Source organism: Camelus dromedarius, chromosome 12, assembly GCF_036321535.1.
Source record: "Camelus dromedarius isolate mCamDro1 chromosome 12, mCamDro1.pat, whole genome shotgun sequence".
NCBI lineage: Eukaryota > Metazoa > Chordata > Mammalia > Artiodactyla > Camelidae > Camelus > Camelus dromedarius.
Window position 1 is genome coordinate 24,276,455 of NC_087447.1, and position 9,218 is coordinate 24,285,672.

Genomic DNA, 9,218 nt, shown 5'->3' on the forward strand with positions numbered 1-9,218 from the left:
ATTCTGACTCTGTGGTTGTCTTTAAAAAGAGTCCTTATCATTTAGTGATATGTTGATGGATGAAATGATATGATGTCTGGAATATGCTTTATAGTGGAGGAGGATAAAGGGTTGGTGGGGAAGTTAGATGAAACAAGAATGGCTGTGTGTTGGTAATTGTTGAAGCTGTGAATAGACAAATGGAGGTGTGTCATCCTATTTTCTTTTTCTTTCACATATGTCTGAAATTTTCTATAATAAAAAAAAATTTAAGAATAAAGCAGAAGTCATTTAACGTCTGTCTCATTTCTCAAATGGACTTAATACTAATAATTAGCTCACAGGGTGGAGTGGAGACTAAATGAAATACTTTGAGATGAATAAAGGCAGTCACAAATGCCAGTTACTCCCATCAGGACAAGGTGGCATGAAGCCAAGTTAGAGACAAAAGGCAGGTTCTCAAACTCTCCATCCCTGGGGTCTTTCACTCTCCACTCTGCCCTCCCCTTAGCTCCCCAGGGGGTGGCGGGAGGTGCTGGCTCAGCTCCACTCAGTTCACAGCCAAGGGTGAGGCAGGTTCTATTATCAGGTCTCCCAGGCCCCTCACACCACCCTGCAGGTACCCACCTTCTTGGTCTGTACATGGGGTCAACATGACCACTGTATGCACACGTCACCCATTTAACTGCCACAGGCTGGGTCACAGGCAAGGTGTTCCACCAACTGACCATGTGGACTTGGGCGAATGATCCCCTCCCAGGGCCTCAGAATCCCATCTGTCCAAGAAAGGAGTTGAACACGCTGGTTTCCAAGGGTTCTCTGCCCTTGATGTTTTCAGAAGATAAATGTTAATAATGTAATAATGACAACTGCCTGCATTTTTTGAGTGCCAAGTACGGACCAGGCATAATTCTAAATAGCTGATAATCTTAAATTCATGTCATTCTTACAACAACATTTCTTATAACAATATTATTGTCTCCTTTTTACAAATGAAAAGGTAGGCTCAAGAGAGGTTAAATCTCTTGCTCAAGGTCACAGAGCTGGTAAGGACCAGAGCTGGGTTTTGTTTTTGTCTGGCGGGGGGTGGGGGTGGTGGTGGTTAATCAGGTTTCTTTATGTATTTTGTAATTAATTTTTTGTTTTATTTTTTTAGTGGAGGTACTGGGGATTGAACCCAGGACCTTGTGCATGCTAAGTGCACACTCTACTGCTAAGCTATACTTTCCCCTACAGGGTTGGGTTTTGAACCCAGGCAGTCTGGCCCCAGGGTTCCACAGGCAGGAGAAAGCAGCAGATTGCATGGCATGTAATTACAGCTCTGTTAAGAAGACTGCGTCCATTGTACGGTGGCTACAGGAAATTCTAGAGCCCCGGACAAAGCTGTAGGTCTGTGAAATTCAGGAAAGAAGACCTCAGTACTTCTCCCAAGGAATGAGGAGGTGTTCTAGGCATCCATCGTGAAGACCAGGCTCTTAATGCCCCACTTAGGAGGCACCAGACTGATGGTCAGCTGGCATGGACCAGTTTGGTCCTTCGGTTCTTTAGTTGTGACAGCTTTGATTAGCCCATGTCCACGGCATACCAGTTGCCAATTACTTAATATCACCCTGGACAGAAAGGAGAATGTCTTATCTGCAAGTATTTAGAAGTTGGACAATCTTCTCAAAAGGAGACTGGGGAGATTCTCAGAAAATGATAGGCAGTTCTCTGGCTTGAGTTGATAACTACGCCACATGTTTGATGGCCCTTCAAAGTCCTGCAGAGGCCCCCGGATCTCATAAACACTCATAAATACTGCTAGATTGGCCGCTCGTTTGGAGAAAGTGATAAGTCAAAACCACCAGAAAAGTTCTATAGTAGCAACATGTTTTTGCCAGCCCGGTTTTGCCATTCCCTTCTTCAGTTACTCTGTCTTGGCTTTCCTTTGGGGAACTAGCCCTCCCTCCCCACTTACTGTCTTGGTGGGACTATCCACCAGGATGTCCCATCCTCCCAGGCCAAGGGAGGGCCACGTGACCCAGTGAGGCCACTCAGATGCTCATTTGGAAGGTGAATCCTGAATCAAGACACAAAGACAGAAAACAGCACAGTGCATCCCCAAACAGCACCTTCAAGTGAGCCACCATGGTTTCAGATATTTCTGATTCCAGCTAGTTAGCCTTTTCCTTCTATAGTTTTATTTTCTGAAGTTACCCAGAGTCTGCTTCTGTTGCCTGTAACCAAAAAAAAAAAAAAAAAAAAAAAAAACCCAAAAGACAAAAACCAAAAAACTCTTACACACACGGGGTTCAATATTGAATGTCAGTGCTTTTTTACTTAGAAGATTTTACTCCTGAAAGACAGCCCCTTCCTTCCTGGTTCAACCTCCCCCATCCCCAGAACCTAGGTCCTCTCTCTTCCATTTCCTTCCAGAGCTTCCTGGGTCAGGGTGGACAAGGGCTCCTGTCAATGTGCCAAGCTTTACCTTGAGTGATGAGTGAGGACATCCTTTAAATTACCTATAAAACCCTTTGATTCACTCAGCAGAGGTTGCCATGGGCAATTTGCTAAGCTTATTGATTATTTTCTGTTTAAATTAAAGTTTGATGTCCTGGAACAGGCTGTGCAGTGTATGGAGTTAATGGAAAAGGTTGAGATCCAGGGGAGAGACACTCGCTGGGGAAATGGAGGGTATTCAAGGGGAAAACAGGGAGTCTATGAAGAGGAGATTGTCAGCGCCACGTTGTAGTAAATATGATGGTGATAAAAAAGACAGAGAATGGAATTCTTTTATGGAGAAGGGTAGCTTCCTGGACATTTAAAGCCTCTGGGAGACAGTGGGGAAAAAACGTATTCATTCCACAAATATTTGTTGCATGCATGCCTGTTGTATGCCAGGCATTGTGATGGGCACTAGGGAGAAACAATGTGGAAGCACCATCCTTGCCTCTGTGCTTAAAAGCAGTGGTTCTGAAAGTGTGGTCCTGCTGGGGCAACATCCTCATTGCCTGGGAGTGTGTTAGGCATGCAAATTCTCAAGTCCCACCTCAAACCTACTGAATCAGAAGCTATGGATGTGGGACCCGGTCCCTTCCTGGTGAATCTGATGCATGCTATGGTTTGAGAGCCACTGCTCCAGACCCTTAGGCCTCTGAGGAGGGGGCCTCAGGGTTCTGCCAAGCAGGAGCTCAGTTCATGTTGGCATTTTTATTGCCAACATCTGTTGAGCATTTATCACTGCCTGGTATGGTGCTAAGCATGACACGTGGGTTGTTTCAGTTCGTCCTCACAACAATCTTTACATTAGAAGACGAAATAGAGGCACACTGGAATTAAGTGGGGTGGATAGAATTCCGATGCAAGAGCTTAACCACTCTGCTCTACTGTGTCCCCAACATCAAACTCCCACAAGCTCTGTGACTCATTCTGCCCTGGTCGAAGCCCTTCTTCAGATACAGACAGAGCCCTGGTTTCCTCCAGATGAGCTCCATTGTGCAATTGGGTTTTAGATGCTTGAGGAAGTAAAAGAAGGGTAAAAAGTGTGAAATGGGCTGGGAAGGTGGCAGCAGGCATGCTGGGCTGCAAGGAGAAGCCAGCCAGTGGTCCCACAGGCACAGTTATCCCTAACATATGGGATAGAATTCAAAATCACCAGGTATGGATCAGGTATGGGGAAATCTTGTCAATTCAATCAAAACAAGATTTCACGTTATGATGCCTAAATTCGAGCCTTCTAATTCTTCCACTGAAAGTGTGTATTGGTTTCCTACTGCTGCTGTAACAAAATCAGTGTTAGTTTCATATTGCTACTGTAAGAGATTACCACAAAATCAGTGGCTTAATGCAACACAAATGTCTTCTCTCACAGTTCTGGAGGTCAGAAGTCTAAAACCCAGGTGTTGGCAGGGCTGTGTTCCTTCTGGAGGCTTCAGGGGAGAATCCATTGCCCTACTTATCCAGCTTCAGGAGGCCACTCATATGCCTTGGCTTTTGACCCCCTCCTCCAACTTCTCTCCTGTCCGACCTCTATGGCCATTCTTACATCTCTCTCTGACTCTGAGCCTCCTTTGTCCCTCTTATAAGGACCCTGGTGATTATATTAGGCCCATCTAGATAATCCAGCATAATCTCATCACCACAGCCTAATTTACATCAGCAGAGTCATTTTGCCACATAAGTTAACATATTCATAGGTTCAGGGAATTAAGATGTGAACATCTTTCTAAGGACATTATTTTGTCTACCTTACTTTGTGACCTTAGGAAAGGCTTTTTTTTTTTTTTTTCTGTAAGCTTCCAGTTCTCCCCCAACATGGGGACTATAATAATTCTTGGTTCTAATCTTACAGGACAATGATTGAGAGGAGTAGGTACATCATTTCAATCACAGATGTGAATATTATTACTGCCTCAGTTTCCTCAACTGACAAATGGGTAGGAGAGCGATGTTTCTTCTTCCTTCAGTTTAAAATATGCACTGCTTACTTACCCCGAGCCACATGGTGGTCACGCTGCCCTGGAAAGGACTTGACGCAGCATCCGCGGCAGGAAAAACACTCGGTGAAATGTAGTTGCAGTAGTTGTGCAAGTTCGTTAAGTTTGAGAGCCTTAAATATGCGTCAGCGACAGGCAGAGATGAGGCCCTTTCTCTTGAGAAACCAACCATCTGATGACTCATATCATTGTGCAAAGTTTGGAAGAGAAGCAATAAGCTCAGGTCCCAAGATGCTCCAGCGCTCATGAACTTAAGAGCCTGTCCACTGAGCTAACTGAGGGTCAGAATGACCCTCCGCACCCCCGGTGGCAGTGACAGGGTGAAGGCGGCGTGTGTCCACTGGAGGCTGTTACTGCCTGTTCCCTGGATCTGCATTAGCTGGTGATCAGGAGAACAAAAAGCAGCAGCCGGGTCCACCAGAAGAGAGACATTAAAGTTGATTAAGTGAGGGGGCCAATTAGCGTCTGGCTTCATGCAGTGTGGAGTTAATTAGCTGCTACAAAACAGCAACAGCTGCTTTAATGGTGGGGCAGGAGGCCCAGCAGAGGAGCCATGGGAAGAGCAGCAATAGGGCTCGAGCTTAATAACTTGGCTGCCGTGGGCCCTGCCCCACTAAAAATGTAGAACAAAGCCGCGGGCCAACTTCCCTGCCTGCTTGCAGACAGCGCCTGGGGTGGAGACCCAGACCCTTCGGGCGTCCTCCCCCCAGGCAGGGGCCAAGCTCAGACCTCAGACTCGAGTTCCTTTTTGAGACTGTTTGGCACAACTTAGTTTGCGTTCTCACTAAAATCACCACCCTCCGCATCCTCTACTCTGTAATTCACGCTCTTTCCTCGTGGTGATAGTTTTTTCCTTATTTCAAAAGTAAACATATTCTGGGGGAACATTTGGAAAGTCTACAAAAATACAGAGGAAAGAAGTAGTCCCTCCACCCTGAAATAGATTCTTTCATTCATTTTCCATGTATTGTTTGCCTGCTAAACGCCAGTGCTATTCAAGGTGTCTGGACAAAATCATGGATACATTTTTCTCTGTGCAAATATGTATGGAGCTTTACAGACTGGACTTGCTGTTCATGATCTTAAATGACTTACTATTTTTAGCAATATGTCATGAACATTTTCCCCATCTCATTAAAATATATCTTCTGAAACTACTCAGCCTCTATGGTTTCACTAATTAAGCTATATTTTAGTCATCCATTTATTTATGTCTTCTGCTTCCTCTTCTAACAAAGTTCTTGAGGGCAGAGACAACATCTTCCTTTTATTTAAACCACTGTATCCCCAACACCTAGATGAGAGCCAGGCATGCAGTAGGTACTCTTTAAAAATGTGATGAATGAGTAAGCAAATGAGTGAACGAATTTAACCAGTCCCTTTTTATGGGCCACTGAGGTTGCTTTCACTTCTTTACTATCATAAAAATGCTGTTGTATCAGTTAAGATTGGGTTCACCTATAAGTGACAGAAAATTCCCCAAAGCAGTGGCTTAAATGAGATAGAAGTTTATTTCTCTTTTGAAAAAGTGCAGGAAGTGAGTTCAGGGCTGGTCCAGTGTTTTGCTATCCACTGGCATGGACTCCATTTCCAAAGATACCTCATTGTTCAAAAATGGCTGCTAAAGCACCAAACATTACAGCCAAAAGCAAGGAAAGGAAGGGAAGAGAAGGACCTATACTCTTTCTTCAAAGATCCTTCCTGGACTGCCCATATACGGCTTCTCCTTGCATTCTCATTGGTCAGAACTTGGTCACATGGCCATATCTAACTACAAGGGAGTCTAGGGAATGTGGTCTTAATTATGCAGCTAATATTCAGGGCTGCTGCTAATAATAAAGAGCAGAAGAAAATTGGGGGACCATTAAGTGGGATGGCTTTTGAACATCTGGATTGACCCCGGCCTGAAGCTAGCCCTTCCCTAATATAACCCTTAATGTTTCCGAATGGAGATCTAGAAATCGGTCAGGTCGGCCTAGCTTCCTGGACTCAGGTCTGGGATCAGTGCTCTTGGGAGGGTTTCAGAGCCTTCAGATCCCTGCTGTAAACTTCATCCTGCCAGTTGACATAGTCATCACCAAAGATTGACTCAATAAAGATGCCCCATTTCCCGGAGGATGTTTTTCCAATTAGTGCACAGAGGAAGTTCCAACTGTGAGGACAGGAATTGGGTTCTGTCCTGAAATGCAATGATTATTAGTAACAATCAATCAAACAGCCTCTTAGGACAACAGAGAGAAAGCCAGCTCTCAAGGATGCTGTGTGGGACAAGGATGACGGGCTGACTGTAACAAGAGGCAGTGTGGCTCAACCGCAATGTGGTCAAGCCCCTGAGAGAGTGAGGGACTTTGTAACAAGGTTTTACTGCCTGCAGTAAAAATCCTGCCAAAATGCATTCAGGAACGTGCGGGGAGATGTGTATTCATTATTATGCCCCTAGCAGCTATCACAGGAAACCATCTGGGCTCGGCTGGCCTATAAATTTGCAACTTGCAGTTGGGTGGGCTACAGGGACTTGGCCAGGTGGGAAGGCAAGGTGTGAAGTGGACCTGGCAGGTTCCATACTCCGGGCTAGCTCAGAAAGTCACCATCCCTGGCAGTTACTTTTAATTTTTTTTATTGCAAAATCTATCACACATACAGAAAAGGGATTAAAACAAATTATTATAAAGTGAATACGTATGTAACAATCACCCCAGTCAAGAAATAGGACACTGCCAGACCCCCAAAACTCCCATGCACTGTTTCCTAAACACAATACTCTCTTCCTGCCAAAGAGAATAATCCTGACCTTGAGCATAACTTCCTTGCCTCACTTTACTGTTTTGTCAGTAATACTTAAATTCACTCTGAAATGGTATAATTCAGTTTGTCTATTTTTGAACTTTATATTGTTGTACTGAATTCATACTCTTTTGTGCCTAGATTTGTGTGTGTGTGTGTGCTCAACATTATCTTTTTAATACTTATCCAAATGGCATAAGACTCTAGTTTGTTCGTTTTCATTCCTGAATATTATTCCACTGACCTATTTTACAGTTCTTGGACATCTGGACTGTTTTCGGTCTGGGACTACATCAGATAACGCTGCCACAAACTTTCTTATACATACATCCTTGTGTGCACTTGTGTGAGTTTCTCAACAGCCATGACTCTCAAACTTCAGTGTGCGGGAAAACAGTCGAGAGCTTGTTCAAGTGCAGATTCCTGGCCCTTCTCCCCAAAGAGTCTCATTCAATTAAGTCTAAGGTAGTACCCACACAATTTAATTTCCAACAAATTTTTAGGTGACAATAGGAGGAAACTGAAAACAACTTAAACGTCAGATAATGGAGGAATGGAGAAGTAAATCATGGAATATTGTACAATTATTAAAATAAAGACAGTAGCAACATGACTAAATGAATTGATATGATGAATTAATGAATTAGTTTAATGCTAATTGAAAAATAAAACAGGACACAATAAACTGCTGGTCCTTAAAAGACACCATCATAAAGTGAAAAGACATGTTCCAGAGAGGAGACGATATTGCCACACATATCAATGACAAAGGAATTGAATCCAGAATAGGCAAAGAAAAGGACAGATAATACAATAGAAAAAGAGGCAAGAGATTTGAACAGGCATTTTCTAAAGTAGAAATCTGAACAGCCAATAAACACTTGAAAATTTATTTAACGTCTATTGATCATCAAGAAAATGCAAATTAAAACCACAGTGGGAGATACCACTGCACACCCAATAGATTGGTTAACATTTAATTCAGACAAAACCAAGTGTTGTTAAGAATGTGGAGCAATAGGAGCTTTCATCCACTGCTGATGGGAATGTAGAAGTGTTACAACCACCTGAATACCCGGCATTATCTGCTGAAGGTGTCACAAATGCACACCCGATAACACAGAAACTCCACTCAAAAGTATACATTCTAGATCAGGTATCAGCAAACTCTTTTTATCAAAAACCAAACAGTAACTGTTTTAGGCTTTCAGGGCCAAATGGTCTTTCACAGCTATTCAACTCTGCTGAGCACTAAAGCAGTCACACGCGACACATAAAGAAATTGGCAGAACTGTGTGCCAATAAAACTTTATTTACAGACACTGAAATTACAAAGGAAAAAGAATCGTACCTGTGGGGAAAAACACTGGAAGGAATATACCATAATGATAACAGTAGTTATGAATATGGGTGATTTTTTTTTCTTTTTTCTGTTTTTTAAACCTTTGGTAATGTGGTTATATACATTTATAGTAAAAATATAAGTAAAAAAGCCACTTCCTATTAGTAGCTGCCTCCTGTTTTCAGTACCTCCCCTGTGTCCAACCTTACGTGTGTGACCTCCTTTAATTCCCAGAGCCCTTGTGGGATGAGTGTCTTTAGGTTATTGTCTCCTCATGAGTAAGAGGAGGAGAAGGAGGCTCAGAAGTGGAGGAACCTCCCCCAGGTCACACCATGAGAGGCAGAGTTGACGCCGAGACATGGATCTGCCACAGTCTGTAGTCTTAACCGTGGCATCAGCCTGCTTCCACTTGTTACAGAACCACGGCATCTTTCAGAGGGAAATGGGTTTAAGGATGGTTAATGTGCAGTTCTTCCCAGGAGCAAGTGGGTCCTTAGCCTTTAGACGTTTGCAGCCCAATGATTCCAGTTCTCAACCCCAACTCACACAAGCTAGCTACATGGTATTAGGTGGCGTCGCCTCCTGCTGAGCCCCGGCTTATTCTTCTGTCAGATGCAATAAACAGAGCCCACCTCATA

General features: G+C 43.6%; 1 long non-coding RNA gene across 1 annotated transcript in view; it reads right to left on the reverse strand.

Annotated features, from left to right (window-relative positions):
* The window catches only part of LOC135322584 (uncharacterized), a 78,945-nt gene extending 74,414 nt beyond the window's left edge, over positions 1–4,531 (reverse strand). The window contains exon 1 of the long non-coding RNA XR_010383239.1: positions 4,450–4,531. This is a non-coding gene — a long non-coding RNA (uncharacterized LOC135322584). The remainder of the gene's footprint in view (positions 1–4,449) is intronic.
* Between the last annotated feature and the right edge of the window lie 4,687 nt (positions 4,532–9,218).